This window comes from Silene latifolia, chromosome 10 (assembly GCF_048544455.1).
Source record: "Silene latifolia isolate original U9 population chromosome 10, ASM4854445v1, whole genome shotgun sequence".
In the NCBI taxonomy this organism is placed as follows: domain Eukaryota; kingdom Viridiplantae; phylum Streptophyta; class Magnoliopsida; order Caryophyllales; family Caryophyllaceae; genus Silene; species Silene latifolia.
The window spans coordinates 44,572,347-44,593,748 of NC_133535.1; positions in this window are offsets into that span (position 1 = coordinate 44,572,347).

Sequence of the window (21,402 nt, forward strand, 5' to 3'; positions counted from 1 at the left end):
GGTTTTAAACCCGCATTTCCCTTACATTACGGATCAAAGGTCAAGTTTGTGTACATGTCTTGACGGCGTTACGCCAGCAACAAACTTCCAAATCTCTTCAGAAGTCATCTGTCTAGGCGTCACTATGCCAAAGTTGACATTCGAGTCAAGTTAAACGCCTTGCACACTGAGTTCATACACAAGAGGTCATTCACGATCTTTAATGAACTCATAACCTAGTCACACCATCGCGTCTCCACAAAAAAAACTCCCTTTTGTACATATGTGCCGTACTTGCCTTTGTTTGTACAATCCCTTGCCAAGACAAGTTATAACGCCTATCGTTATGTCAAATAGAAATCCCTTGGGTGCCATCAATTGCCAACCAGAAACTCAAGAAGCTGATCAATCTGCATCCGCCATGACTTGTGCCGAAACCGACAACATGGTCCTTCGACTCATAACTATCGTGGAAAACTTGAGCACTCGTCTCTCCCATGATGAGGACAAAATGATAACTGGGAATTTGCCCTCTTCTGATATTGAGCAAAGGGTTAAGCTCCTTGAAAGCCGGCTACTTGCCACCGACAAAACCAACCCTAGTTGGGGGGTTACCAAAACAACTGAAGCTAATCCCCTGGGAACTCAACCAACCAAAACCAGGCGACCTCCTGGGTCCTTCCCTGATCTGGGTATACCTTATGCCACAGCCTTGGAAAGACTAATCTCCAAAGGAAAGCTCAAACCAATTGGTCCAACTCCGGACCCTCTACCAAACAAGCGAAGACGTAGATGGGACGGAAAACTATTTTGTCAATATCACCAAGGTCGCGGGCATGACACTAAAATGTGTCTCCTCCTAAAAGGTGTCATCCTTGATATGATCGAAAATAGGGAATTTTCACTACCTCCCCTCAACAAACAACAAAACCAACCCTCCAGAAAACCCTATTGGACACAGTGAGGAATCTTCCCTGGATTGCTCTCACCTCATCTCTCCTGACGATGAGAAAATCCATGCAATTGATGAGGATGGCATACAAAGCGCTATAATAATGCTCTCTGTGTCCATCAACAACATATTCTCAAAGCTTCAAGTTGCTATCGATGACTTCAACACCCGGGTAGCTAATTTGGAGAAGAGGTTTGGTAGTACCGAAAATGAACCCAACCACCAAAGAGAACACTAACCCTCCATTCACCAACCAACAGCTGTTGAAAATGAGGAGTCATCCGATGGTTCCCACATCCATGAACCCACAAACAAAGAACATGAAAGTGCCTCACCAAACTCCCTTTCAAAATAAAAAGCAATTTCCTCAAAACTTCCCATCAACAACAACCCAATCCTGCTTCCGCCCAGGGCTGACAAAAACAAAAACAAAACTCACAAAAACATCTCCAAAAACACCAATGTTGGAACCATGGGAAAACATCAAAGGGTATTCACAGATATGGGAATAACATATGGCATCGCCCTGGAGATACTTGCTTCAGAAGGAATGCTCCAACCCATTGGTCCGACTCCGGACAAACCCGAACACAAAAGAGCTCGATCCTGGGATGGTAATGCATATTTCCAATACCATCAAGGCAAGGGCCATGACACCGAAACCTGTTTCAAACTCAAGAATGCCATTCAAGATATGATTAAAGCTGACAAAATCATGATTGCACCTCTCAGTCAAGACAATCCTTCTGGATGTCTCAAGTCAAACAGCAAGGTTGAACGTTCTCAAAGGACATTCACCAACCTCAACACAACCTATACCGCAGCTCTTCAAAAGCTTGTGACTGAAGGGAAGCTACAACCAGTCGGGCCCACTCCGGACCCGTCTGAATGCAAGAAGTCCCGATTCAGGGACGACAATGCCTATTGTCAATATCATCAAGGAAAAGGCCATGACACTGAAACATGCTTCAAACTAAAACATGTTATTCAAGATATGATCGACAACCATCAACTGATAGCTTCATCCCTAGGCCAACCAAGTGATGAAAACAACCCTAATGAACATCTCTTTCTGCAAGGAGATGAGAGCCTCATTGACTTTTGTCCTCATATCATCCCCAACAACGAGAGTGAAGTACTCAAGTGGGGTCAATGCTCAAGGCCAGACATTTAAGCCGCTGGATGCTGCAAAGGAGACCTTCGAGGAGGAAAGTGATGATTAGGAGTCCGTATCTACGATTGAGTCCTAGTCCGAGTCCAAGTCTTAGGCTTTCTCATATCTATCCTAGTGCCTGTCCTTTTATTCCTAAGTGACAAACTGGGGGCTGTCCCCATGAGTCACATTTATTCATCGAGTCTGTGCTAACCTCTTATTTATCTAAATAAAACCACAATTTCCAACTATCATATATTCTCCTCTTTACCATTTCCCGTTGACAACGAGAATTGATTTGAGAATTAATTTAAAATAAACAATATGTTCCAATTCAATGTGAGAACACTCGAGTGACGTTCCGTACCGAGTAAGCAAAGGACCTAAACTCCGTGTCCATTTTCTTTACCTATTCCATGTCTGGCAATAGAGACCTTTCATTAGCACCCAATATAGAACGAGCTTCTATCAACGGGATTCTATGATAAACCCTGATAACAAACCAAGAACATCTCCTTGTTCATGATCAATGACGGAAGGCAAGCCCATTTCCCACAAAATCCCATCACCAAATATCAACCTCTCACCGACGGGTACATCCCAGTCTGCACCTTTACCTTCCTCGAACGAAGGACGGCAAAGAACCAATAAATAAAAAGCCAAAGCGAAAGGCCAAAATCAAAGGCCTAAGCCAATAGCCATTTACCCAAAGCCAAAGCTCAAGGCCAAAGCAAAAGCCAAGGCTAAAGCCAAAAAAAAAAAAAAAACAAAATGGTGAAATTCAAATTCGCTATTTTCACAAATTTCAAACGACGGAAATTAAGACCGTCATTTTCAAATAAAAACATAAAATAGTGAAATTCAAATTCACTATTTTCACAAATTTCAAACGACGAAAACAAAAACCGTCATTTTCAAATCAAAAACAAGGTAGTGAAATTCAAATTCGTTATTTTCACAAATTTCAAACGACGGAAATTAAGACCGTCATCTTCAAATAAAAACATAAAATAGTGAAATTCAAATTCATTATTTTCACAAATTTCAAACGACGAAAACAAAAACCGTCATTTTCAAATCAAAAACAAGGCAGTGAAATTCAAATTCACTATTTTCACAAATTTCAAACGACGGAAACAAAAACCGTCATTTTCAAATAAAAACAAGGTAGTGAAATTCAAATTCACTATTTTCACAAATTTCAAACGACGGAAAATAAAACCGTCATTTTCAAAACAAAAATAAAATGGCGAAATTCAAATTCGTTATTCTCTCACAATTCCACACGACGGAATTACAACCGTCCTTTTCAAACAAAAACGAAATAGTGAAATTCAAATTCGCTATTTTCCCACAATTTCAAATGACGTAATTGAAAACCGTGACTCCTCAAGAAAATGAAATAACGAAATTCAAATTCGTTATTTCCCACATTTCAAATGACGAAATTCAAAACCGTCACTTTTCAAGAAAATGAAATAACAGAATTCAAATTCGTTATCTTCACAAAGACTCAAAATGACGGATTTAAAAACCGTCACCTTTCAAACTTCGGACCAACGAGTCCAACACCAAAACACCAAGTCTAGGACCAACAAGTCCAAAGCCCAGGACCCATGAGTCCAAAACATCAAGTACAGGAGCAACAAGTCCAAAGCCCAAGACCCATGATACAAAGCCCAGGACCAAAAAGTCCAAAGCCTAAGACCCATGAGTCAACCACACAAAGTCCAGGACCAACAAGTCCAAAATCCCGGACCGCTGAGTCCAAAATACTAAACACTAAAACCTCAACCAAAACTGCTTCACCCCTAAGTCCTTCTAGAGACTGCTACAAGGAGACCTATCTAGGCTTCTGAGGATTCCCCTCAAGCTCGTAATATCACACCTTAACCTTTAAGGTCCAGACATGGGAATCTGATCCCACATTATTTACCAACCATTTCGTGCTCAGGCCACATCAAGCCGGAGACCCCAGTCCGCACCACATTACAAGCTGTAACCCACCGGCCTAAACACCACAAAATACAAATTCCAGATTTTTATCTGTCAAACAAACCTCTTATTACCAGGCTCCACATTCCATAATGTTGAAGCCATTTTCACCTTGACCTAAATACGGAGTCTTCAAAAAACATTGCTGCCAGAACGGGACATGCCCATTTCATTCTTAGAGTCCACTTTTTGGTGTGCTCACATAACAAGAAACATTTTCACAAACTATGCCTCTTCGATTCGTGATCAAGAGGGAATTATATCCAATCAACCTTCGAGTCACCAAACGGAATTCACCGTCGTGACCCTCAACTTCAGATTTTTATTTGTCAAACAAACCTGTCATTACCAAGCTCCACATTCCATAATGTCGAGGCCATTTTCACCCTGACCCAGATACGGAGTCCTCGAATGCTTTGCTACCGAGAACGGGACATACCTAATCTACCCTTAGGGTCCACTTTTTAGTGTGCTCACATGATAAGGAACATTTTCACAAATTACACCTCTTCGATTCATGATCAAGGAGGAATTATCTCAAATCAATTTCTCGAGGCACCAAACGGCCTCACACTTTAAGGTCCTAACAACCCGCTTAGGCACACATTCAGACGAGTCACCTAACGGCTTTTACCGTCGTGACCCTCACACTTAAAGGTCCCAACATCTCGCTTAGGCACACACACATTCAGAACTACGATCTGGTTTGATTTCACTTCACATGAATATGTAGGCAGTCCTTCAAGGACACAACCATACACCTCAAAATAACTTCAAGGTCCTAACAGTTAGCTTAGGCACACAAACACATTTAGAACTACGATCTGGTTTGATTTCACTCCACGTGAATACGTAGGCAGTCCTTCAAGGACACAACCATACATCCCAATTTCAGTTATCAACACACACTCAGAACTAATTTGCAAGCACGCGAATACGTAGGTAGTCCTATTACAAGGGCACAACCGCGTACTCCTTTCACAAAATTTCCAATTTTCAATCCTCAATAACCAGCTCAGAACTACGATCTGATTTGATTTCGCAAACACGCGAATACGTATGAAGTCCCCCAACAGGGACACAACCGCATATCCATTTCAATCTCAACCATCAACATCAATCCTCAAAAGCAGCCCACCCAGCTGTAAAAATTAATCTTATACCTCTTTACTGGGAGCTTCTTCCTTAAGACGTCGCCCAATCCTTACTTTGTCAAAATCCCACCTTCTCACTCTGGGAGCTTCTCTTTCAAGACGCCACCCGTCCTTTATCCTCAAACATCTTTTGAGTCTCAACTACATTCCAAAATAAAACCGCCCATAGCCTAGTGCTCGGTTCGGACGATGACAAGGTCTTGGTTCCGCTCTCCGAATCATCATACCTCGAGAAGGGATCTCAAACAAGCAAACAAGGGCAAAGATGTCTGGAGAAGATAATCAATTCATGTTCCCCAGCCGAGCAGACCTTCTACCTCAGGGATTTGATACACGTTGTCACCCCTTCTTGGCAAGGAGTTGCACTTACATAAACAAAGTCTGTCAGAGTCACCCTTGCATCGTGTCAACACTGAATTTGCATCACGTTCACGACATCCTGTATGTCAGTCTGTCAGTATGCGTCAATGTGAGTCAATATCACAACGGTCACGTGTCTCCAATCAATCAAATCACAGATCTACGAGTAACAAGACTCGCCTTTAAGCTTCACAACATTCAAAACTTCTATCTCCCTTCGCGTGAGATATTACATGCTAGTTGCTTATATGCTAAATGCTTACATGCTTATATGCTTACGTGCTTATATGCTTATGTGCTAGTTGCTTATATGCTAACTGCTCACACGCTTACGTGCTTATATGCTTGCATGTCTACGTGCTTGTCTATGCAACTGTGGATTTGTGTGGTCACTAACCATGCAGATAATTTTGAGAAGAAAAACGCACTCCAGCTAAATATTGGGTTCTTCCCAACAAACACCGACCCGTCAAGTCCAAGGGGTTCAGCCACATCAATTACATGGCATACGCTACCTCTCAACGTGCGACAACTCATATCCCCGGCGAGTCCTGAGACGTTTCTAACTCCCCAGCGAGTGCCGATTTTCAAATGGATGTCACACAGGTCTTTCAAAGATCCTCACAACATCATTCATGATACCGAGGGAACGCTCTCACTAAATTGTTTTCGAGAGAGCCTTGCTTAGACGATTTATCCCCACGGAGTTCATTTAGAACCCCAGCAAGTTGGAGTTCGTTGCTCCCTAGCCGAACCTATAAACGTTAACCTGGTTGGAAGTCATTACCAGAAAGTACCTTGAAATAAGCCCGATGTTCCAGGCTATTTCCCACAGTCGATCATTCGACCATCGATGGCTGGCGAGCCTCAAAACGTGCCTTCAACATGGCTGGCGAGCCTTAAAATGCATCTTCAACATAGCTGGCGAGCCTTTGCACACACACAAGAAGCAATTTAAGGACATATCCCGAAGATGCCTCAGGTATGACGCCTTCCTATAGCTGGCGAGCCTCAAAAGGCACCACCTTTAACACCGGCTGGCGAGCCTTTGCGCGCAAATGATTCAAGGACGTATCCCGAAGATGCCTCAGGTATGATTCCTTCTTATGGCTGGCGAGCCTTTATACGTAGTCCAATGGACTTTAAACGACCCGCATCGGAAGTCGAAAGACTTTAAACTGCTCCCGACGGCAGGTCCTTGACTCGCTTCCCCGAGTCGCCTCGACGTCGCCCTTCCCGATGGCAGGTCCTTGGCTCAAACCTTTTTGAGTCGCCTCGATGTCGCAATGGTCTTCAGGTTGTAATCTTCGATTGACCTGGAGATCATACTTTGACTTTCGCCCTGTCCAAGCCTCAGTCAAAGTGGGGGCTCTGTAGATACCCAGTATCCGCACCTTCCAAAAACCACCCGATGATGATCAGACTGTAACGTGTTTTTGATATGCGTGTGTGGATTGGCTATACATGAGACGGTTTAATGCACTAATCGAATATGAAAAATGATTTCAAAAGTTTTCTAACTTCATTTGTATTAAAATAATACTATTTAGAGTTAAAACTGTCTTCGGACCCAAAACCGATTCAGAAACCCCAACTCGAGTCAACCTGAGTCAACCCAAATCCCGAATGTCAAAAATAATTCCATGAATGTCTTTATCATGTCATTTCCATTAAAATGACCCTAATTAGAGTCAAAACCGTCTTCGGACCCAAAACTGACTCAGAAACCCACAACTCGAGTCAACCTGAGTCAAACCAAATCTCGAATGTCGAAAATGATGCCATGAATGGTTTTATCTTGCCATTTGCATTAAAATGACCTAATTAGAGTCAAAACCGACACCGAGCCAAAAACCGACTCGAAATTTAAATCCCGACTCACACGGGTCAAACCCGAGTCAAAGACACAAAATACCTACCCCAAATATCACCCAAGAGGAAGCTTACACGGCTAAGCAAACCTCAAAGACCACAAATCACAACCAACAAAACATTGGTTAGAACAAATGCAAAATCCAAATTTGCGAAAGAGACAATATACCCACTTGTATCACAAGGTAGCTCGCGCCTCTTTAGGGTGTCTGCTTAGCCTCTAAACAAACACAACCGACCTACCACCCCACATTCCTCTATAAATACCAACCATCACACACTACAAACCTGACGCGAGCGTCCGCCCCCTCACACCTCCCTTAAACTTCTAGACTCGACTTCCTAAGTCACAAAATCGACACGTGTTTACGACCTACCAATCGTAAACACAAGCCTTACACATTTTGTTTTGTACCGTCGCCGTGCATTCGACCGACCCATTTGACCAACTCAATTCATCAATCAATATGTTTTAATTAACATATTTTCAACATATTTTCAAAACAAAATCCTTTTTTAAGGCACTCTTTTAAACTTCTTTGATCGTGAGTAGTCGCTACGAGAAAACCGTCTCTAAAGTCGTCTACGTTGCAAATATCAATACACGTTAGTTTGAGGGTGTAAACAACTCACTCTATTTTATGTCTTTACTGTTTTTATGAGTTTATATGCATGAACAATGCATAACACGATTCAAATATTGGTTAGACGAGCCAAAACCGAGTTTTGGCCTGAGACAGAAGCTCCTTGCTATGCAGGGAGGCTCGCGCCTCTTGTGGGTGTCCAGGTCAGACTCAAATGTGTTTGTTCTCGTCCCATACAAAGCCTCAAATGGAGCCATCCCAATACTCGTATGGTAGCTGTTATTGTAAGAAAACTCTATCAGATCCAACCTATCTTCCGAGCTACCACCAAACTCTATCACACAAGCCCTCAACATGTCCTCCAAGGTCTTGATTGTTCTCTCTGTCTGTCCATCTGTTGTAGGATGAAATGCAGTACTCATCTTCAGGGTAATCCCCATTAATTCCTGCAACTCTTACCAAAACCGAGAAATGAACCTCACATCTCGATCTGACACAATGTCTTTTAGCACTCCATGTATCCTCACTAAATTCTTCCTGTAGTTATTTGCCAACTACACCTTACTCCACGTATCTTTCATGGGAATAAAATGAGTTGACCTAGTCAAATGGTCAACGATCACCCCTATCATGTTATTACCTTGCTGGATCCTCGATAAACCCACGATGAAATCCATGGAGATAGATTCCCATTTCCACTTAGGTACCTCAAGAGACTGAATCTTACCTTGCGGTCGTCGTTGTTCCCTCTTGACTCTCTGGCAAGTCAAACATCTAGCCACAAACTCAGCTGTCTCCCTCTTCATCCCAGGCCACTAAAACGTAGTCTTAAGATCTCTATACAATTTGTCACCACCTGGATGCACTGAATACGGTGTGCAATGAGCCTCTGTAATGATTATCTTTTTCAACTTTTCATCCTTAGGTACACACAATCTCCCATCAAACCGAACACTCCCATCAGAATGAATAGAGAACCGAGACACAGTCCCTTTCTCTACTCCACCGCGCTACTCCCGAATCTTTGAATCAAGAGCCTGTTTTCTGCGAATATCATCATAAAGATCTGGTTGAACAGTCAAATCACCTCTAGCATCCTCTTTATGGATCACATATATCCCCATCTTGGCCACTTCATCTTTCAGCCTCATTTGTGACATAACTGTGCATAGAGAATGCACACTCTTTCTGCTCAATGCATCGGCCACCACATTAGCCTTCCCTTCATGGTATATGATATCCATGTCATAGTCTCCTATAAGCTCCATCCACCTCCTCTGTCTCATGTTTAACTCCTATTGAGTAAAGATGTACTTTAGACTCTTGTGATCAGAAAACACCTTAAAGGTCGCCCCATAAAGATAGTGTCTCCAAAGATTGAGAGAAAACACAACTGCACCCAACTCTAGATCATGCGTCGGATAGTTCTCCTCATAAGACTTCAATTGCCTAGAAGGATAGGCAATGACTTTCCCATTTTGCATCAACACACAACGCAACCCGTTCTTCGAAGCATCTGTATACACCTCGAAATTCTCACTCCTTTCAGGTAAAGCTAAGACTGGAGCTTCGATCAAACGCTCCTTTAATGTTTGGAACGCAATCTCACAACTTTCGTCCCAACGAAAAATGTTCTCTTTCCTCATCAACATTGTCATAGGTCTGGCAATCTTGGAAGAGTCTTTCATGAACCGTCGATAGTACCCTGCCAAACCCAAGAAACTCCTAATCTCGGCCACATTCTTTGGTGCCTCCCAGTTAGACACCACCTCAATCTTGCAAGGATCCACAGCTACACCCTCTTTAGAGATCACATGGCCCAGAAAAGCCACTTTCTCTAACCAGAACTCACACTTAGACAACTTAGCATACAATTGGTTGTTACGTAAGGTTTGCAACACCAATCGTAAATGCTCCTCATGTTCCTCCCTAGTCTTGGAATAGACTAAGATATCATCTATAAACACCACCACGAACTAGTCCAAGTACTGGCTGAAAACCCTGTTCATCAGATCCATACACACTGCTGGCGCATTAGTCAACTAAAACGGCATCACCAAATACTCATAGTGATCATACCTTGATCGAAAAGCTGTCTTTGATATGTCTTCATCCCGAATCCTCGCCTGATGGTACCCCGACCTTAGATCAATCTTCGAAAAGACACCTGCTCCACTCAATTAGTAAAAAAGATCATCTATCGTCGGTAAAGGATACCCGTTCTTCACTGTGACATGGTTAAGCTCCCTATAGTCTATGCATAACCTCAAACTCCCATCTTTCTTCTTCACAAACAAGACTGGTGTACCCCAAGGCGATACACTAGGTCTAATGTATCCCTTGTCCACCAAGTCATTCAACTATTTCTTCAACTCCTCTAACTCCGTAGGACCCATACGGTACGGGGCCTTAGAGATCGGTCCCGTCCCTGGTTTCAACTCAACACTGAAATCGATCTTTCTTTTTGGTGGTAAACCCTGTATCTCATCTGGAAAAACATATGGAAACTCTCCCACCACTGGTATCTCAACTGCTGTCGGTTCCGCCATACTAGTATCTTTCACATGGCATAGTATTAAAGGACACCCCTTCCTCAGGTAAGACTTCAATGTCACTACTGCAATCACTTTAACTTTGGGTTTGATAACAAACCCACGATAAGGCACACTAGCCGCCTTAGGACCTCTTAAAGAAACTTTCTTTTGGTGACAGTCTATCCAAGCCTTATACTTACCCAACCAATCCATCCTAACTATCATCTCAAAACCATCCATAGGAAACTCCAACAAGTCAACTGGAAGATCAACTTGGCCTATAACAATGGACACCCCTCTATTCAACTTCCCACAAGACACAGACTCACCCGACGGTATAAAAACCTCTTCTTTTATAGACTTAAACTCTCTCAAACCCATAGACGTAGCATGACTCGATGATACAAACGAGTGTGACGCCCTTGAATCAAACAAAACAAAGGTAGAAATGTTGTTAACAAGAAAAGTACCGGTGATCACGTGTGCATCATCCTCTGCAGCTTGCTTGTCCATCATAAACAGTTTGTCATTGCTCTTTTGACCACCCCTTGTATTGTACTGGTAGATGTAGAAGGCTTGGCAGCTGACCCCTGATTGTTGTTAGCCACCGATTTTTGATAAGAATTACCGCCATTGCGATTGAACACTCATGCCTCTTGTGACCCATACCGCCACAGTTGAAACATGTCATAACCCAACTGCTGCTACTACCATGACCACGCTCATATGAAGAACCTCCAATAAAACTCAACCCAAAAGAATAGGCTCTTACCTGGTTGTTGTTACGCCGCTTGTAGCTAGATTGGACACCGCCATCACTCTCAACTTTCCTCTTTTCCGAGCCCTCTCTCTTTGTTTTCCTTAGCTATCTCGACCAATCTCTCAGCCCGTCCAGCCCTCTCATAAGCTTCCTTCACATCGGTAAGACTCCCCGCCGGTAGTTTCTCCATAATCTGATTAGTCAACCCCTTCTCAAAGCGAAGTGCTAAATTCTCTTGATTTAGCTCCATATCGTCAGCATATCGTGCCTTTTCTTTGAACTTATGGTAGTACTCGATCACTGTCATATCCCCGGTCATCTTGAAGGAATGAAACTCATTACGTAGCTTGCTGCGAACATGCTCCGGAATGAACTCCTGCCTCATAGCCCTCTTGAACTAAGAGACGGGATTGCAGTCTTACCCTGCTTCATGTAGATGTCTAAAGCACAATCCTTTACCTTATCCCACCATTCCCCAACTGAATCTCCAAGGTAGAACGCAGCTTGTTCCACCTTAAACTCTTTTGGACAGTGTACCACTCCCAAGATATTCTCCATTTCACGGTGCCAATTATCGAGCAAGATCGGCTCACCCGTACCCACATAGTTAGTGGGGTTGAAGCGAGATATCGTAGTGCTCATCTTGGCAAAGTCTACACCGGCTTCCTTATCTTTCCCCATCTTTTGGAGGGTTTCGGTAAGCGCGTCTTGATGCTCAAGCATCTTAGTGATCTCCTCTACACTCATCTCTTGAGCCCTAACGTACAAAGCTGATCTATTTGGCAGCATATCTTTGAGCTATAAAAGGGAGATAAACGTAAACACATAGCCTACGGCTCAAAGCAAATATGACCCACACATAACTTACTCGATCAAGTAACCACACATACTCGATCGAGTAGGAGTCACTCGATCGAGTAAGCCAGTAACTCGATCGAGTACCCCAACTCCAGAACTTGCCCAAAACTGTCATAAAATGTACTCGATCGAGTCACATATGTACTCGGTCGAGTACCCGACACTCGATCTAGTACTCCCCTTACTCGATCGAGTATCACGACTCCAGTAGCTACTGCCCAACGTATACATATACCCACTCGATCGAGCTCAGCATACTCGATCGAGTCCAACCTACTCGATCGAGTTCCACCCATTTGATCGAGTCATGCTGACGATACTACACAACCCGCATGCCTTTAACTTTATAACATTATGCAAAACCAAAAACATGTTATACATTACAACTCCTACTCACATGTTACTAGAATAACCACATTATAAATTCAGTTCCCTCATATAAATATGCTTAAGCCACAAATCATATTATCATGCAACGATTACTTTTCATCTCTTCCACCACACCATCCATATACACTTCATCCATCATATTCATAAAAGCAATAGTAAACAAATAGCGATCCCATGACACCTCATGGTGGCCGGTTCAAAGTTGTAGGGCAAGTTCGCGACTTTAGGACGTCTCCCAAGCCTTTGTATTAGCTCCTAACAACTCCTACCCGGGTTCATTTTAGTTTGAATCTCTATATTCATTGGGTTCATTAGTTACAGGTTCCAAAATCGCCGCTCTGATACCACTTTGTAACACCCCCATACACCAAGGTGCCTTACCAAGACCACCTAGTGCATGAGAATACTACCATCTCGGTTACCCGAGGCATAGTAATCAAAAGTGACCATCAAGAAACATACTTTAAGTAAATAAATTTAGAGCGTTTATATCAAAACCAAAACTGAGAAGTACGATACAACTGTTCCAAACCAAAACCAACAAAAGTAAATAAAATGTCATGACACAACAACGGAAGACTACTATCTAACTCGTGGTGACTCCATCCCTCAGCTACCCGCGCGCATCCAAGCTATACCTGCTAAACAACTGGTCACTATCCCCGAATGGATCACCATAGTTTTCAAAACATTTAAACGGGCTCGGTTACTGCATAAACAATATAAGACGAACATCAGAAAGTTACACAATCACAATCCTCCAACACTGTCACATCACCAATCATCTGACTACACACTAAAATGTGCAGCCCTGCCAGAATATCCATCGTAACAGATATTCGACACCGCCAGTGGGGGACCACAACCATTCCCACCTAAGCCCCGCTAATCTCCATCGAGCGAATAACCCATGTCCATTAATGTGCACATCCCCCTTGTGACGGGAACCACAAGGGGCGAATCAAGGCCGTGAAGCCACTCCCGCAAGTGACTCCACTCAGCCAAGGGCGCACCTCGCGAACCATAGACAAATCACAATCCAATCACAATACCAATGTAAATAATGCCAAAAACCAATTACGATATAATCACATGCCAATCAACCAATAACCATCTTATACAATTTACACAATAACTGAGTATGGAAGCCCTACCTGGAATGTAATCACCAATTATCAATACAAGAAGCGGATCAAAAGCCTTCCTCTACGAAATCGCCTCCTATAAACCAGTAATCATACAATCACAATCTGTAAACAACCACAATCCCAATAACCCTCAATTCACCCAATTAGGGTTTAAACAACACTAACGAATTGACATAAAAACGGCACAAGGACCTTACCCATAATACGACGATCTCAACGGTATAAAGAACTCCGAAATCCGACGACTCTAGCCCTTGGATTTGATAGCAATGTGAGAAGAGAATTCAACGTTGTTTGTTTTCTTTTGTAAAAAGGTTCAGAATGAGGTAAAAAGTAAAAGAAACTGATGAATTCACTTTATATAAGTTTTTACGTGTTGCTATCAAACCTGGCCAAAAACACGTATAACCCGACTTACTTGATCGAGTAACTGGGGAACTCAATCGAGTACCGCCTACTTGCTCGAGTTACCCCTACTGGATCAAGTACCCATCAGGAAGAACGTATTCCTGAATGCAAAACTAAATTACTCGACAGAGTAAGCCCTACTCAATAGAGTACCCAACAGCTCATAAATCCGAGGTATTACTTGAAGAAACGACCATGAAACTCTGTCAAAGGCTTTATTCATGTCAAGCTTCATTGCCAAATAGCAATTTATGCCACTTACTTGCTAATTGATATATGTCATGATTTCATGAGCAATCAAACAAATATCGTAAATGCTCCTTCCTTTGAGAAAAACATTTTGAGATTCGGGAATGATATGAGGCAAAATGTTCCGGAGTCTCTTGGCTAAACATTTGGATGCAATTTTGTATAAAACATTGCATAAATTGATGGGTCTAAGATGCAAGACTGTTTCAGGGGTTGTGATTTTTGGGATTAGATGATGAGTATTTGATTCCACTCTTTTAAAATATGACCTGGATTAAGAAATTTTAGTACTGCAGTAGTGACATGTTTCTCTACTGTTTGCCAGAATTGCTTGAAGAAAGCTGAGGTGTATCCATCTGATCCAGGAGATTTATTATCACCAATCGAAAAAACCGCATCCTTCACCTTTTGTGCTGTGAATGCGCGATCCAAACACTGGCTTTGATCAATTGTGAGGGACTCTATTGGTAAAGAATCTAGAGCAGTGAATGATTGTTGTGTTGTTTGAACCAAGTTTGTTTCCACTTTGTAAAGAGAATGAAAATGTTGAATTATAAGATCTCTGACATGAGTGTCATTGTAGCACCAATTACCATTATTGTCTTTCAATGCACCAATACTATTTCGCTCTTTTATGGATCTTGCTTTCTGGAACAAATACCTGGTCGGAGCATGAGCTTCTTTTGCGTATCGATTTTTTTTCCATTTGGAGCCAAAATTCATGTTTAATTTTAGCCTCCCTTGTTAGACAAAGCTTCTGCTGATTATAACTTGTTGCTTCGTGCAAAGTTGTGATATTCACACCGGAGTTCATGAGGTTATTACTGATATCCCTCCTGTTTATGCCATAAGTTTGCTTGTGCTAAAGTACCTAGTTCATTATTTTGTATCTAATGTCCGCCATTTTCCTGGAAAGTGAATACATATGAGACCCACCAAATGGTAATTGCCAGTTCACATTATCCAAGTCCACAACTTCCTTTTGCTTTAAACACCAATTATCTAATCTATAAGGAGTCTTTTTCCTTCTTCTAGCTGGGCTGGTCTATAGCAGAACAACTGAAAGATATGAAAAGGTAATTGGATAATGCCATAGAGTAGCTTCTGAATATAGATGAATCCATGAATTCGATGCATATGCTTTGTCAAGCCTTTCAAGAATTAACTCATAACCTTCCTTATTATTTTTCCATGTAAATTGAAGGCCTTGATAGGGTAACTCTTGCATTTGTGACAATATTCTCCACGATATGAATTCCCGCCAGCCTTGTATTTCTGTAGATCCACCAAGTTTATCCACCGAATATTCTACATGGTTAAAGTCACCTATTATAAGGAGCTCAGAATACTAATGCGCATATGAAAGCAAAGTATTCCAAACTCGTTGTCGATCTGAAACAGAAGGCGCCCCATACAAGAAAATTATATACATTTTAATTGCCTCCAAAGTTACAAGTTTACAAAGAATCAAGTGTGGGTTAGTAGTTATGGGAAAAACATTGTCTTCTTCTGCATTCCATAAGAGTAGCAATCCTCCACTAAGACCTTGAGAATCTACTCCACAAAATTTATGGAATTTGAGAAAACGAGTCTTATTAGTGCTGCCGTAACTAGGAGTCCACCCCTCCTAGTCCTTGACAATTCCAACTCAAAAGCTTCATTGCTTCCATGGTGGCCGTTTTTGGCTCGCCACCTCACCCAGATTCAGAATTCTTTTAGTGTTACACAAATGAGATTGCCTGTCCACTAACTTCATAACTTTATGATGTCGGAAAACAGATTCCTTTTCCCAAGATAATGAAACCTCATTTATCTTGCTTTTAAGATTAGAGGCAACCAAAATTGTCCCACTGATCACTGATTAATGTGTCATACATGTTAATGAGAGCGATGAAGTGATAATTGGATCAGGGGGAAAGCGATTTAAAATGTCGCATGTCTGGATTTTAGCTGAGAGATTTCTTTTATTCGAGAATGTAGTTCTGCTCTTGCTGCATTCAGAGGATGTAAAAGACAAGCATTTTGCTTTACCTATAACTGGTCGAGGTTTCAGTATCGTATTATATTTTTCCATAATTATTTTACGATTATCAACAAGGCAACACTTCCTGCTTTTATTATCCGCAGTAGTAGTATACATACGGTTTGTAACATCATTTGCAAATGGAACTGAAATTGGAGATAATGGCAGCATAAAAGAAGGATTGCAGACCTCAGAGAGATTGCTCATGTTTGGCTCCTCCTGAACACATACTTGTCTTTTAGCCGGCATGAACTTATTTCCAGGATTCTTATCTTCAAAATCTTCGACAGTTGATTGCAATATCTCTATATCAGTAGTTCTGGGCGTTTTAATTTCGACGTTAAAGAGAGTAGCTCTTTTATGATTGTAGAAACACTCCATTATTAAAAATATGATAGTCTTCTTTTGATATGTAAACCAATTGATTAAGCCTTTGATCAAAAAATTGAAATTTAATTCAGTTTCATGCAGCTTCTCCGATATTGAAGCTTATATCCAGATCTTTTTTTTTTGGTGAAATGTAAGAATTCCATTAAAAACCGTAACAAAAGTTACAACACCGTTTTTTGGTTACACAACAATTTCAGTTCCTATGAAGGAACCTACATATTCAATTTAACACTACTTAGCCATATAACATCTCGGCTTACTAAATTTGGCTGAAGACGTGAACGAACTCGCATTTTAAGTAACTTCATTATCTGTGAGACAACTAGAGTAGGCCTAAGAACACAGCCATCAACTCTAGCCTGATTTCCCTGGATCCAGATGTGGTAGTGTGCTGCAAGAACAGCACACAACAGGACCCCTTTCTTCAACTTTGAATGCTGTCCAGAAGCTATAAGCTGCACCAAATCAGTTGCAGGAAGAGCAACATCCAACAGTTGACCAAGCTCATCAAAGATCTTCCTTGCATATTCACACGTCTGAAACAGGTGAATATGGTTTTCTATCCCCTTGCCACATAATAAGCAGTCAGCATCAGCAGCTATACCTAGTGACAGAAGCCTCTCCTTGAGTAGAAGAGCCTCTCTAGCCACTAGCCAAGCTATAAATTGATGTTTAGGGATGCACCAAGTATTCCAGATCTGTTTGTGCCAGTTTACAGTCTGGAATTTCTGTCTGAGAAGCTCATAACCACTTTGTATTGTATAGCCTTTTGTATCTAACACCCATTGCCCATTAGAATAACCAGCAGCCAGTTTGTCTTTGATCCTACAAACTGACTTCCAACCCCAACTGATGTCATTCCCAGGCTGATAATCATCCCAGCATTGGCCCTTTAAGTAGATTTGATTAACCCACTTCACCCAAAATCTGTCTGGATTGTAATATATCCACCAAACAAGTTTGCCCATAGATGCAATGTTCCAAACATGACTGTCTCTAAGTCCCAGTCCCCCCTTAGACTTGGGGGAGCAGATTTTCTCTCAACTCACTCTTGGACATCTGATAAAGTCAGACCCTCCATCCCATAGATAATTCCTACATATGGAGTTGACTTTGTTGAGCACACCTTTAGGTATAACAAAGATATTCACCCAGTAGTTGTAAAGAGCAGTGAGCACAGAGGATACTAACACCAATCTCCCAGAGTATGATAATTTTTTGGAACCAAAACTTCTTATGCGAGTGATTAGCTTCTCCACCAGAATACTACAATCCATTTTAGACATTCTGCCACAGGTAATGGGGACTTCAAGGTACTTGAATGGCAAAAGGCCTTCTTGAACCCCAGAAATTTGTAGTATCTCATGCTTAACATCACTAGGAACCCCATTAAAAAATGCATTAGTCTTGGTAGGATTCATTTGGAGTCCAGAGGCATGAGAAAAGGTAGAAAAGGATCTTAAAATAACCATTATTGACTTCACATCTCCTTTGCAGAAAAGTAATAGATCATCAGCAAACATCAGGTGGGACAATCTCAAGGGACTACAAAGAGGATGGAATTTGAAAGGAAATGTAGCTGTGGTATAGGCTAAGATCCTACTCAAATACTCCATAGCAATAGTGAAAAGAAGGGGAGACAGGGGATCACCCTGCCTCAGTCCTTTAGCTCCCTTGAAATGACCAAAAGACTCACCATTAAGGACAAGAGAATATGAAGCAGTTTCTGTGCACTCCATGATTAGATGAATAAAGAAAGGAGGGAAATTTAAGTAGGTAAGCATTTGTTCCAAGAAATCCCAATTAACTGAGTCATAGGCTTTTTTTAAGTCGACTTTGAGTATGAACCTAGGTGACACAGACTTCCTCTTATAACATCTAATCACATCTTGACAAATTAGGATATTCTCCACTATACTTCGACATTTAATAAACCCACCCTGGCTATCACTAATAATATGAGGAAGAATTTGAGCTAGCCTGTTGCACAACAACTTGGAAATACACTTATACACTACATTTCAACAAGAAATGGGTCTGAATTGTGTAACATTTTTGGGCAAATCACATTTGGGGATTAGGGTAACAAGAGTATGATTAAGTTGTTTTAAAAGCTGACCATTGTGGAAAAAATCATGAATAACCTCACACACAGAATGACCCACAATGTCCCAGGAATCCCTAAAAAACGCACTGGAATACCATCAGGTCCAGCAGCCTTATGGGGGGGAATAGAAAATAATACCTGTTTAGATTGTTGTAGTTGGTAGTTTCCGAAGTCGGACCCTCTTCCGTCATCGTTTTGGTCATCAGAAGCTTTTCCGATCAATTCAGGTGAGACTTTAAATTATGAACTTTTGCAGTTCATGATTAATGAAGATGAGAATTTGGGGATTTTTTTTTTTGCATTTTAGGGTTTGTTTTTTCCTTTCAAAGAGGGGAAAATTGTCGGCATAAAAATTATCACGAAAACGAGTAAATGATGACTGCACAAAATTGTTTTCCGCTCGTCTTTCCTCTCTTCTTTCCATTTTTTTGCTTTCAACTTTTGTGTCAAAAAATTAAGGCAACAGGACAGAAGACGGGACACAAAAATGGGATAGGTGATCTCAACTCCTAAAATCTAGCCAGGAACCCCGTTCTCATCAATCATCAAACACTTTGACTTCGCAAACTTTAGGAGTCCATGTTGGAATATGTGTCCTCCGACAATAATGCGATCACAATTGTCGATCATGATGATCACATGTTTAAATCTCATTTTTAAGAATACGTAAGGGATGATTCATTTTATAGTCAACTGATCAACATTAATCGGTAACGATTGGCTTGCTAGAGTTTGATGTTACTGTCGTGGGACGGTGGTGGTCAGTTGATCCCTTAAGGTCACACCTAAAGGATGATGCCCTTATCCGTAAAGTTGATTAATTGAATGACGATACAAGTTAGTCAATTCCTTAAAATTGAACAATTCAATTTGCGAGAGAGAATATTGATATCTTATTATAATGGGATTAAATAAGATTTATTTTAGTAATTGAAATACTTTATTACTAAAATTGTTTATTGTTTGTGAAACAATAAAGATAAGAATGAATGGTTAATTATAATTACAAGATGTTGTGAATTATAATTTTATGACCCATTTTATTTATGTGATCAAGTATCACTAGTCAATTTGTTGTACGTAATTTAATTAATTCATGAAATGATATTTATGTGATAAATATGCATCAAATTAATTAATAACATGTAACATACTACATGTGACATATTGTGTGACAAATGACAAATTGACAAAATAAAATGGTAGTCCATTTTATGTATATGGACCGAAATAATGGAGGTGGAAGGTGTTAGTGGGTGAATTATTTTATGAGATAAAATAACCTAATCATGGCCTACCTACAACTAGCCTTACACCTACTCTTACACATCTTACACACCTAATTCTTGTGAAGAAAAAAAGAGAAAGTAAGATGCCCTATGTTGGTAGTCCCAACCGTGAACCTCCTCTTTTTTAAGGGAATTAGTTCTCTTATTCATTCATTCTAATATATCACATGCAAAAGTTCATGAATTTTCTCTTCTCTCTTTAATCTTCATCAAAACATGAGATTTTTGATTCAAATTGTTCATAAAAGATTACTAAAATTATTAGTGTAATATATGAGTGTTAGTAATCAATTTTAAGGTAAACTACTAAACTAATATCTAGCTAATATTATTTAGTGGGGATAAGGGATAATCTTGGGTGCAATCAAGAGGAGAATCTCTATTTGGGATTTTTGGAGGATCATCCTTATATTCATGGAAAGCTCAAGAACTAACAAGAAGGAGATCTTGTTGGTGCCCATAAAACCGAAATCCCATAGCAAGGAAAATGTTTTCTCATCTCTTGTAATTTATGTTTGCATGCATAAGATCTAGTTTTATTTTTATGACTAAATTAAAATGTAACATATATGAATATGTTGTGTATAATGAGATATAGATTTCTAACAAGCGGTTTCAAGAGCCTTAGGTTGTTTGCATGCAACTCAGTTATAGTTTTTCCGAGTTATACGATTAACATATAAAACTTATAAATTTGTGTTTATTATGATATATCACGAAATTTATTATGCATGTTAAAGTTTATGATCCTAAAATGCATTTAGGATTTTTTGATTAATTTATGGATTTTTATTGTTCATTTTATATAATAATGGCATTAAAATGTGATTTTTATGATAAAAATGTCATTTTTGGACGAAAAATAGCTAAACTTCGAATTTTCCAGTGGTTTTTGGATATTTTTTCACATATATTATTTTTAGATGACCTGTAAATGTTCATAAAGTTTGGAGTTCTTATGCTCGAAATATGGATTTTTCATGATAAAAATCGAATTTAAATGAAAAATAGGTTAATATGAGAAATATTTCGAATCTGGTCATTGAAATTTAGTATGTTGTCACATGCAATTTTACAAGATGTGTGTAAGATAATAGGCTTTAATTAAGTCTTTATGCATGATTTATGAATTTTTGACGAAAAATAGCATAAATAGTGACTTTAATTAGTGAATAATTGCTAAAACATATTTCATGA